The sequence below is a fragment of the Heteronotia binoei genome, chromosome 2 (assembly GCF_032191835.1).
Source record: "Heteronotia binoei isolate CCM8104 ecotype False Entrance Well chromosome 2, APGP_CSIRO_Hbin_v1, whole genome shotgun sequence".
Taxonomy (NCBI): Eukaryota; Metazoa; Chordata; class Lepidosauria; order Squamata; family Gekkonidae; genus Heteronotia; species Heteronotia binoei.
Window position 1 is genome coordinate 78,295,245 of NC_083224.1, and position 12,202 is coordinate 78,307,446.

General features: G+C 48.1%; 1 protein-coding gene across 1 annotated transcript in view; it reads left to right on the forward strand.

Annotated features, from left to right (window-relative positions):
• Positions 1-12,202, forward strand: part of PIK3C2B (phosphatidylinositol-4-phosphate 3-kinase catalytic subunit type 2 beta) — a 515,998-nt gene that overhangs the window by 167,163 nt on the left and 336,633 nt on the right. The gene's annotated exons all lie outside the window — the stretch shown is intronic.

Below are 12,202 nucleotides of genomic sequence, written 5' to 3' on the forward strand. Positions count from 1 at the left end.
CCGACACCCCGGCTCAGGAGCTTGCATCGGCTGATGCTGCTCCGACACTAACTTTAGCTGAACTGCCGGAAGAGCGTGGCTCCACAAAACGTTCCCACGAGGGCTCGGTGGATACGCCCGCTATGAAGCACCGAGAGGACTCGGGGACCCGAGTTCCTAAGAAGGCGAAATCGAAGGATAAGCGGAAGCGACCCCGCACTCCTTCCCCTTCGGTCGGCGCATCGACATCGGCAATCCCTTAGCCGCCGAAGAAGATCCTGGCTTCTCCACGCCGAAGCCCAGTGATCCAGTCTCGTCTGTCGGCATCGGAGCAGGAGCCGGAGATTGACTTAACCCAACGCTCCTCATCTTTAGGCTCGCGTCGACGTACCGCCAGCGAATCGACCTCGAAGGTGGAGGTGTCGGTGCTGATAGCTCCTCCGGTCCCGTTCAGGCACCGAGACAGGCGAGAACCGGAACCCTTCCATGCACCTCAATGCTTCCCGATACCTCCATGGGAGCAACGCAGATGGCAGCCTCCGTACTCTCGGTACCAATCCTATCACTGGTACCAACAGGACTACCAGGACTGGGAGCAGGCATCGGAATTCTCGTCCATGTCGAGGGTATCGCACCGATCCCAGAAGGCGTCGGCGTCGGTATCGGTTCCCCCGGATCGACAATTAGTCCCGGTTGAAGCTCCTCGAAGACCACCACCGGCCCAGTCTCCACTGCGAGAGTCGACCCCGATGCTCTCAGAGCACTCCGCACATCAGGACTCCTCGTCATCGGAGTCAGACAGTGAAGCCCAAGACCTGGAACCCTCACCGGTCTCCCAGACGGCTGAGGATCTTCCGATCTCGCCGTCGGAGGATCTAAAGTCCTATGGGGACCTCGTGAGACGAATTGCTGCCACCCTGAAGCTGCCTGTGACTCAGCCAGAACCCGTAGTGGACGACAACGTGTTCGATATAATGCAGAAGAACACGTCCACTGCGGTCGCCCTGCCAGTCACCAAGGTGATTCTCCAAGTCGTCAAGGAGCCTTGGAGAAAACCTTCATCGACACCGGTATCATCTAAATGGCTGGACCACATGTACAGGGTCCAGGAGACAGGGGCTGAATTTTTGTTCACCCACCCACGGCCTAATTCCGTGGTAGTCTCCTCTTCCTCAAAGGCTAGGAAGGTCCATTCCTCCCCACTGGACAAGGAAGGGAGGAAGATTGATGGAATGGGTCGCAAGGTCTATTCAGCAGGGGCACTCGGCATCAAGGTATCTAACTATGCTGCCTGCATGGCTAGATACCAGTATGCCGTGTGGGAACAACTCTCCCCCTTCCTCTCTTCACTAAGTGAGGATAAAAAGGCTGCTGCAATCAAGTTGCAGAAGGAAGGTCTCACTGTGGCCAGACAACAACTGGCTGCAGCGAAACATATGGTGGAAGCTTCGGCCAAAGCCATCACCTCTGCAGTCTGCATTCGACGCCACTCCTGGCTCAGGTCGATGGCACTCCACCAAGACACAAGAACCTTCATCGAGGACCTGCCTTTTGAGGGGGACGGGCTCTTCAGCACCACGACTGACACGGCGCTGCAAGAGTTCGACAAGAGTGTCAAAACATCTAGAAATTTGGGCGTCCAATCTACCCCCAAGGCTTCCAGATCCAAACAATGGCCTAAGCCCTGGACCAAGAAGCCTTACCAGAAGTTCTCCCCTGAACAGTGGCGTCCTCGCCCCGTACAGGCTGAACGACCCTCCTATTCGGGTAACGGCAGGAACCGTTACGGGACCCAGCCTTCCAACAAGTCTAAGGGGGCTCGCCCCCAGAAGCAGGGGGTTTGACTTCCCGCAAGCACGCATCATCGCCCCCACTGTTGGCTCATCCATCCGCCTACGCCCTTTCCTGCCTGCCTGGGAGTTGATCTCCACAGACAGGTGGGCTCTGTCCATCGTAAAAGAGGGCTACAAAATAGAGTTTGTTCAGACCCCGAATCAGTCCGTGGTAGTTACCACTCCCCCTTCCCCACCTCTGCTGGCGGAGGTGAACAACCTCCTCCAGAAACAAGCCATAGAGGTAGTTCCACCGGAGGCCAGGACAGGAGGCTTCTACTCCCGCTACTTTCTGGTCCCCAAACAGGATGGGGGCCTGAGGCCTATCATGGACCTCCGGAGTCTGAACAAATTTATTCTGTACCAGAAGTTCAGAATGGCCACGCTGCAAACAATCCTGCCCCTCATCAATCAGGGGGACTGGATGGCGACCCTGGACCTCAAGGATGCCTACTTTCATGTCAGCATTCACCCTGCGTTCAGGCGTTTCCTAAGGTTTGCAGTGGGTGCTCGGCATTTCCAGTTCAGGGCCCTGCCGTTTGGACTGTCTACTGCTCCTCGGGTGTTCACGAAGCTGATGAGTGTGGTGGCTGCCCACCTTCGTCTTCAGGGAGTCGTCCTCTTCCCATACATCGACGACTGGCTTCTTGTGGCGAAGTCGAGAGAGAGTCTAACAACACACATTGCCATCACCCTGCGTCTTCTCGACACCCTGGGGTTGCAGGTCAACCTGGAGAAATCCCATCTTACTCCATCAAAGACAGTTCAGTTCATAGGGGCTCTGTTGGACACAGATCAACACCGAGCATTCCTTCCTTCGCAGAGAGCAAAGGACATCATCAATCTGGTGCAGCTACTTCAAAGGCGGCAGTGGGACACGGCCCAGCAGCTCCAGCGGATGCTGGGGCTGATGGTGGCGACGACAAGCGTGCTACGTTTTGCAAGACTACGAATGAGGGGACTACAGCTATGGTTCTTGCGCCATTTTCGCCCTCTCATAGACTCACCTCGAAAGAGGTTCACCATCCCACCTGGGACTCTCAAATCACTGCAATGGTGGGGATCGGAGAGCAACATCTGCCAAGGGGCTCCCTTCCATCTTCCAACCCCCACTGTGACTATCGCTACCGATGCTTCCCTGTGGAGGTGGGGAGCTCACCTGGAGGATCTGTGTGTGGGAGGTCAATGGCCTCCGAAACTGAGTCGGTGCCATATAAATTACCTAGAACTGCTGGCGGTTCACTTTGCCCTTCGTTCTTTCCGTCCACTGTTAGCGGGGAGGACTGTGGCACTGCTTACGGACAATACTACGGCCCTGTGCTATATAAACAGACAGGGAGGGACAGTGTCTCGCAGGTTGTGCTCGCTGGCGATGGATCTCTGGATGGAGTGCCTCCAGTGGGACATTTTTGTGAAGGCAACACATCTGCCGGGGGTCCTCAACATACAGGCGGACTCTCTCAGCAGGGGTGGTGCTTCCCTACACGAATGGGAACTGCAATGGCGGTTCCTAGAGCTGGTGTTCCAACTCTGGGGTTACCCACAGTTAGATGTCTTTGCCACGGTGGGGAACAAGAAGTGCCCCTTGTTCTGTGCCAGGGGAGGTGCAGATCCAGCCTCGCTGGGAGACGGACTTCTACTTCCATGGGGGGGTTGGTTCCTTTATATGTTCCCACCCCTACCTCTGCTGACGAGGGTAGTCCACAAGCTAGTGCAGGAGAGGCCGCGTTGCATCCTGGTGACTCCTTGGTGGCCCCGTCAGAGCTGGTTCTCGATCCTGCTCCAGCAGTCGAGGGGGGTCTTTTACCAGTTCCCAGCAGAACCGGACCTGTTGTCGGCCCAGGGCGGGCACGTACTCCACCACAACGTGCCACACCTGAAGCTGACAGCGTGGTTCATCGACCACTAGGTTTTTCTACCAGGGTCCAGCAAGTCCTCCTAAGCAGCAGGAAACCTTCCACCCGTGCCTCTTACGAGAGGAAGTGGAAGAAGTTCAGTAACTTTGTGGCTGACTCCCCTTTGCCACCCCACTCTGTTGGGCTTTCGGCAATTTTTGAGTTTCTTTTGGCCTTGGTGGATGAGGGGCTGGTATTCTCCTCCATCAAGGTTTATTTGGCAGCTATTTCTGCTTTCCATGGCTCAGTGGAGGGTTACTCTGTTTTCGCTCACCCTCATTCCAAAAGGTTCATGAAGGGACTGTTCCGCCTTCATCCACCTTCTAGATCTCCTCCACAGTTGTGGGACTTGACTTTGGTTCTGGACAAGTTGACTCGTCGTCCCTTTGAACCTATGGCAACGTGTTCCCTACAACTTTTGTCTTGGAAGACTGCATTTTTAGTTGCCATCACTTCAGCACGTCGTGCGGGGGAGCTCACGGCGATGCGTTGTGATTACCCTTACCTTGCCTTTAGGGAAGCTGGGGTCTCTTTAGCTCCATACATCACTTTTCTCCCTAAGGTGGTTTCCCAGTTCCACCTCAATTTAGAAGTTTGGTTACCCACTTTTTACCCTAGCCCTTCCTCGGATGAGGAATGCAGGCTGCACGCATTAGACGTTAAGCGTGCCCTTCTGTTTTATTTGAATCGTTCACGGGGTTTTCGTAAGGACAACCAGCTGTTTGTCTCCTATTCTGCCCCCCAGTTAGGGTCCAAGATTTCGTCTCAAAGACTTTCCAAGTGGCTTATTGAGATGATCAAACTTTGTTATTTGTTGGCGAAGAAGCCTTTACCTGGACCTGTTCGTGGACACTCCACAAGGGCGATGGCCATGTCGGTGGCGTTCCTGAAAGGTGTGTCCCTTCCTGATGTCTGCAAGGCGGCTACCTGGTCTTCTTCGCATGCCTTCATGAAGCACTACATGCTGGACGTGCATGCTCAGCAGAGGACTCGGTTGGGAGCTGCGGTGCTGCAAGCTGTGTCTTCAGGTTGACCGTCTTCCCGCCTCCAGGTATGCTCTGCTTGCTAATCTCCCATGAGTGTGAAGCACAGAGACCACGAAGAAGATAGACAGGTTGCTTACCTGTAACTGTAGATCTTCGAGTGGTCATCTGTGCATTCACACTACCCGCCCTCCTTCCCCACTGCTGACGGTCTCCCTCCAGTAGGAGCTTCCAGCGGTCAGGAAGGAACTGGCGGGATCCCCACGCTGGCGCCGGTGAGCATGCGCATTGGGACGTCTGCGCATGCCCATTGGCGCCGAGCGCGGAAAAATCCCAGGCTTTTTCAGGTACCGATTCGGGGATCGGCGCAGGCGCACTATCCCATGAGTGTGAATGCACAGATGACCACTCGAAGATCTACAGTTACAGGTAAGCAACCTGTCTTTCATACCTTTGAGTTTAACTTACTGCCTCTCAACCCTATGTGAGAAAGGCCCTGACCTGGATAGTCCAGGCAAGCCCGATCTCGTCAGATCTTGGAAGCTAAGCAAGGTTGACTCTGGCAAGTACTTGGATGGGAGGCTTTGGAATACCAGCAGTCAGGAGGATGGGAGCAGGCTTTATTCTTTGAATATCCTCCAGGCCCCCAGTATGGGTCAGTCACCAGAAATAACCATGATTTCTAGGTGCTCTGCAAACACAAAAATACAAAGAGAAAAAAGAACCCACCCACCCTAAGTCTGTATAGGAAATTGCCATTGCCTTGAATTGGCTGCTAGATGTGATGTCCTGGCAGTTGTTTATTTGCGTCTTAGGTCGATGGTCCCTTTCCCCATGCTCAAGTGTTCTCCTGTAGCTTGACTGCAACAGTAGCCAATGAGGAAGGGCTATTGTTATTAAGTCCAATCCTTGTTTCTCCAGCTGCCATTCCAACCATGCTTCTGCATTCTTCTGCTGTTGTCTGTGAAGACAGTGACATGGGCTAATATTGGTTACAATAAGTTAGCATTATAATCTTAAATCAGACACATGCAATGCCATCAACAGCCTCAGAAACCATTCTGATATTATAGACAAAGATGCCAATTGCCAAGTAAGGGGAAACTGTGGTAGTGATTAACAAGAATGGTTAAAGGAGACAACTCACCAACAATACATTCTACAAACAGCTATCCTTGAACCCTATTGAAGCATTTGACCTGCTGAAGAGAAAGGTGGGAACCCCCAACTAGACACACAGACAACCCTCACAACCAGACTACTGATTTTCTACCTGCTATTAGTAATCTGTAAATTGAGCTGTATGTGTTGTATGTGGGGTGTTTTTTTTGAGATATCTCAGGAATTTCAATTGGTACACGCAGCAGCAAAATTCCATGACCACTGGCAATCTCATGCTCTCTGTCAATGTGGACACTATCCTCATCTTTTTGCTGTAGGACATCAAAAGACTTCCAGAAGGCTCTGACCTGGATAGCCCAGGCAAGCCCAATCTTGGCAGATCTTGGAAGCTAAACAGGGCCAACTCTGGCAAGTACTTAGATGGGAGACCGCCTTGGAATACCAGAGATGGAGGCAGGTGTAGGCTTTGTTCAGCCACCTCTCTGAATATCCTCCATGCCCCCCAGTAGGGGTCAGTCACCAGAAGTCACCATGACTTACAGATGCAGACACACACACACACAGACAATTTTTTAAAAAACGCTTACAGAAGAAATGACCGTCCAACTGTCTCATAGAAAACACCACTGTGACACCTATGTGGCCTGTACACCAACACCCTGGCCAAATACAGGTTGTCAGTCATATATGGTAACCTACTAAAGGCTTGACAAAACTTGTTCTGTTGTCTTCCTGCTGGAACTACAACAGGAGAGAGGAGTTGGTGTTCCCATATTTGTAGACTGCCAACTTCTGATGTTTTCCTAATTTGGTGACTCATGACTTGTGCAAGCCTGTTGTAATGTGATATACAACTTCAGCTGCCAGCAATTTTGTATGCATAGACTAGAGAATGGGCAGAGAAAGTAGACATTAAAAATGGCAGCACTTAGAAACTGGTGAAGAAACCTTTCAGTCTAAAGTTCGTAACAGAATATTCTATTAAAATTGCCATGCTTCAACAAGCACAACAAAAGTTTCAAAGAGATTCCTGTCTGGAGGTGCAGGCTTGGAGTTCATTAGGAAATTTGAATTTTAACTCAGGACTCAGATTGGATTATTGTCGCTTGCTGAACATTGGACTCCTTTGAAGACATCTTAAAAACTTCTGTTGATATAAAGTGCAGTAACAAGACTTTTGTTGGGGGTGGGTTTGTCAAAGAGCATATAGTTGTGCCAATTGCACTATTTGCTTCTGAGCCAAGTTCACAGTGCTGAGCAGTCTTTTCATGGTGATGCCTTCTCAGAACTGTGTCAGCCAACAGTTAGGCTTTTTCTTTGGGAATGGCTTACCAGAGTCGGCTTGGAGGGTGCCCAACACGGCTGCCTACTTGGATCTATTCACTCCTCTGCATTCAGGAAGGTGTGTGAAAGAGTCCTTCTTAAAGAGGCATTTGGTGGAGGGTAAATTGTTTTTTTTGGGGAGATATGGCTGTGCTGTTTTTATCTTGTTATGTTGTATTTTGTATGTCTGCAACTTCTTGAGAGCCAGTTTGGTGTAGTGGTTAAGTGCACGGACTCTTATCTGGAAGAGCCAGGTTTGATTCCCCACTCCACTTTCACCTGCTGGAATGGCCTTGTGTCAGCCATAGCTCTTTCAGGAGTTGTCCTTGAAAGGGCAGATTCTGTGAGAACTCTCTCAACCCCACCTACCTCACAGGGTGTTTGTTGTGGGGAAAGAAGATAAAGTAGGTTGTAAACTGCTCTGAGACTCTTGTTCAGGGAGAAGGGCGGGGTATAAATCTGCAGTCTTCGTGTTGCATTGTTAGATGCCTGAGTCTAAGGAGATAAGATGGGATATAAATATTTTAAATAAGAATATGTAAGTCCAGGGAGTGGGTAGCTCGCTGAGTGGAGTAATTATCCCTTGTTAAGTGTTTGTTTGCACAGTCTTGCTATGCCTATTTACTACCAGCAAAAGGTGGCTATTCATGCTCATTAGATTGATCTCCTATTAATTCATATTTCTGCTTAATGATTTGACATATCTGCTGTTCTCACTTTGCAATTTTGTCTTTCTATTTTTCTCTCCATATGTAAGATCTACATACTCACACACATATAACTGCCTTGTACTGTGGCAGAGCCCTGGTTTATCAAGGTCAGTACTGTCCACTTTGATAAGCATCAGGTTTCCAAAGCCTCAGGCTGAGGTCTTTCACATCACCTACTGCCTGATACTTGTAGCTGGTAGTGCTGGAGATTGAACATGCGGCCTCCTGCAGATGTTCTGCCACTGCCCCATATGCATGGAACACCAAAGGGCTAGGTGTGCAGCTGGTTGATGTACTCAGTTAGGGAATCCAGTGATAGGTTCTTTAAAAGCATTGCCTTAGATTCACTTGTATTAGTCCATTTACTACTGACATGCTACTTTGATTGCTCTCCAAGGTCTTAGGCCTTCCTATCCCTGCTGTCTGAGATCTTTCAATGGAGCTGTCAGGAAATGATGCTGAGCCATATTCTGCTATAGAGTCTATTTCATTCATCAGATTTCTGCCATGTTTGTCTATAGAGGACACTGAAATGAATAATTATCTGTTGCTGCTGGGGACACAGAAGTCAACTGCTATCTTTCCCCTAAATGGTCCATTGTGACTTTCTAAAAGTCCTTTCACTGTGTCTCTGTTTTCCTGCCTGTACAGTCTTTCAAATTTTTCAAGATTACTTTTGGGGTTCAGAGGCCTCTAATTCCCCACAAGTCACCAGAGAGTTGTATCCATTCATGTGGCCCCCTTGCTCATTGTAAATTTGCCTGGCAGGCAAGAGGCAAAAGTGTAACTGTTAGGCTTTTATGTCCAGGGCTTTTTTGTAGAAAAAGCCCAGCAGGAGCTCATTTGCATACTAGGCCCTGATGCCAAGTTTGATATGCAACTTAAATATTCATTCAAAATTATTTTTACAAGGAAGCTGTTGAGGCCAGTTGTGGAGACTGGGCAGAGAAGAGCATTCAGCAATGTATAATGGAAGAGGGCTTGTGTCTTCAGGTGTATGCGTGCATATGTATTATAGGCAGGCCTTGAATTTAGCAGGAGCTCACAGGAGGGCAGCTCCTGAACCTTTCTGATGGCCCCTCCTCCTCCTCCCCACCTACCTTGTCCATTGAATAGTAGGTGCAGCTGCATAACAATCTCTGGATTAGGAGAATGAGCAGCCAGCCAGTCACCAGGAGCTTTGCCACACCCCCAGCAGCCCTCATTAACCCCTGGAGAAGGCCACGCCACCCTTTCTCCACCTCTTATGTGATTTTGGGTGGCGGGTGCTTGCTGGCCTTTTGACTAGGGGGTGGGGGTGGCCAAGGATAGCCCTGGGTGAGTGAGACCTGCTTGGGCTGGCTGGATCTGTAGCCAGCCCAAGCAGGCCTCGCTCACCCGGAGCTCTCCTTTCTTGCATCGGGTTGCTTTTGGCTAGTGGGGTGGTCGCATATGCTAATAAGTTATGCTAATGAGCTCCACCACGTATTTTTCTACAAAACAGCCCCTGGTTATAGCCATGCAAGTGTGTCCTTATTTTAATTTATACTGGAGAGTATAGTATGTCTGGTGTGACTAAACATATTCAGTGGTCCTTTTAAAGCCTGTAAACCCAGGAGGAGGGAATGCAAGTGAACTGTGGTGACCGAACTAAAATGTAGTTAAACCTGTAATTCTATCTGCTTTACTAGGAAGCAAACATATTTAGGATTCAGCTGAAATCCATCAAGAATATTGGTCTGGATACACTAAACCAGGGATACCAGCCTCCCTGGGGATCCTCTGGAATTACAGCTCATCTCCAGACTCCAGAGATCAGTTCCCCTGAAGAGTGCTGACCCATCAGTAGGTGCCTTTTTGTGCCATGTGTGAAGCAGAGAAGGAGGGGAAAATAGGCAGGTTTGCAAAGTATTCTCCTCTACTGCTGGGGTCGCCCGGAGACCTAGAGTGAGGAAAGAGTGCACAAAAACCAAGGGAGCCACTGGAAGGAGGGACAGAATTAAGGAGGGTGGCGCAGGATTCCCGTTAGTTTCATACTAGGACACCATGGTATCAAGGCAAAGAGAGATGCATAATGAAGCAAACGGTGGTCACTGATTTTTTTGATACATGTGTATTTCCTTCTCCCACTGGTGCCAAAAAATAATTCCCTAACCTTTCTCTATGCTGGCCAGTTATTCCCAGTCATTGTTTCTAAAAAAGTTACCTTCTAACATGATTGTGTTGTAAAATGCATAGTATGTATTTTATCTCTCTATGCAAAGGAAGTATTAAGAGTTTTAATAAAGAAGTGCATGTAATATTTGTTCCTGTCTTGTGGTTCTCAAATGTCTGACGTTTATTCTATATGAATCTTACATTAAGCATTAAGTAAGTCTGGCCACCCGTTATGTGGCTCTTACATTAAACAAATTTGGCCACCCATGATATAGGGGCTTTTCAAGGAAGGTAAAAAATAGTGGGGAGGAAGAATGATAGGCCCCTCACAAGTCCTTGCAGATACACTGCTTGTGATACACTGTTTCCAGGTCCTGTTGACTGACATGGTTTGGGAGTGTCATACTCAGAATTTAAGTTCCAGGTATTCAGGGCCCAATTTGGATGGGGATTGTGGAGCGAAGATTGTACTGTAGACCCGACCCAACTCAGTCCCTTGCATGCCTGGGAGTTAAGCATATCATGTAGTTAAACCCTTAAAGAAATAGATACTTATGTCATTGACATGGCTAGACTAGATACCAGAAACAAGAGTCTGGTGTTAAGGGTACTGAATGTGGCTATGCAATGTACAGGCATTCTGACAGCATCCATTTGAAATTCAGATCCAGGTACTAGCCTTTAGCTGTCAGTTGTCAATAAAGTATATTGGAAAGACTCTTATTTTGAATGTTGGCTATGATTTACAGGAATTCATGGGTAATGTATGCAAAGCGCAATGAGTACACAAACTGCAATTATCTAGGTGTTTTGCTGCTAATAAGTCCATTCATATGAGTGGTGCTTGTGTTGGGGTGGTGAGGTGACTCTTTGAAACTCAGTAACATTGAACATTAATCTTCCCTTAATGAAAGGAAATTGAGGCACTGGAAGAGCAAGAGCTTAAAAACACTGAAGAGTGTATTTGTTTTTTTACACTTTGGAATGACATTATTGACCCTTGTGAGAGAGAATATGTGCCACAGAGCATCTTAGTGCTGATGCTGTTTGAGAAGTCTTGTAGATCTGGATAAAGGCTCTGGGTATCCTGTCCCACTTTGTAGGATCAGTGGTTTTATAATGTTGCCTATCAGCGTTCAGTGTCTAAATTGACCTGCAGTGCAAATCAGATTACAAAATTTGCTTGGGCATATTAAACAAATTTGTGCTAAAGTGCTGCTGTCAACACAGCAGTATATTGGAAAGTTCTGAAAATTACAGACAGTCACTGATACACTGAGGGAACATCAGAGCTAAGAAAAAGATGCTCTGTTACCTCCGCACTTGAGAGGAGACATGACAGCAGCGTCATTTAATCACTGTTAACATTCTTAACACTCGGAGACATTTATTTGCCTGTTTTCTTTCATAACTGAATCTAAACTATAATGACCTTATGAACTTAGCTTGTTATTTCTCTTTGCATCTATTAAGACATTTCATTATATTGTATGCTGATTTGTAACTGAGGGAACTGTATGAGCATTTAAAGTGTGGAAAGCTTGCCACTGATTAAAATTAAGGAAGTGCTTAACAGGTTGCAGAGTTATAATTAAAGTGACCCACAGAGCCCAAATATGGGGGGGGGGGGGGGTGTTAGTTTGTTGCAGCGAAAACAAACAAGAATCCTGATGGCACCTTAAAGGCAAACGAATTTTTATTGTGGCATAATCCTCCATGGACAAGAGCCCTGTTTACTGAGTATTACCCCTGAGATTCCTGTTTGTTTCCTTTGAGCTCAGTATCCTAAGTGCCAGGAGGAAGGGGGGGGGAAGCTGTGTCCCTTAAACAGATTTTTAACGGGACAATCAATATTTACCAAGTAATAAAAAGCTTCAGCTGACCATTTCCACACAATATGCCTCTACTAAAAGGACAGACTTTTTCCCCCTCTTCTGGTCTTCTTAGTAACTCTAATGATATGCATATGAAAAAAAACACAGAGCAGTTCTTGTCATCCATTTAGACAAATTCTCACTTTTTGGTAGTTTGAAGTATTGCATGAGAAGAGCTAAAACCCCTTCCAGCACTATGTGCACATTGTAGGTAGTTTCACTGAAACTTGTCCTAAGGCTAGATCTCCACACTGATGTCAGTAAACTCACACATAGCATAAGTGTTCACACCTAGCAGTGCAAAGGCATAGTTTGTAATCTTGTGATGACTCAGCTGTTTTGTTGGTC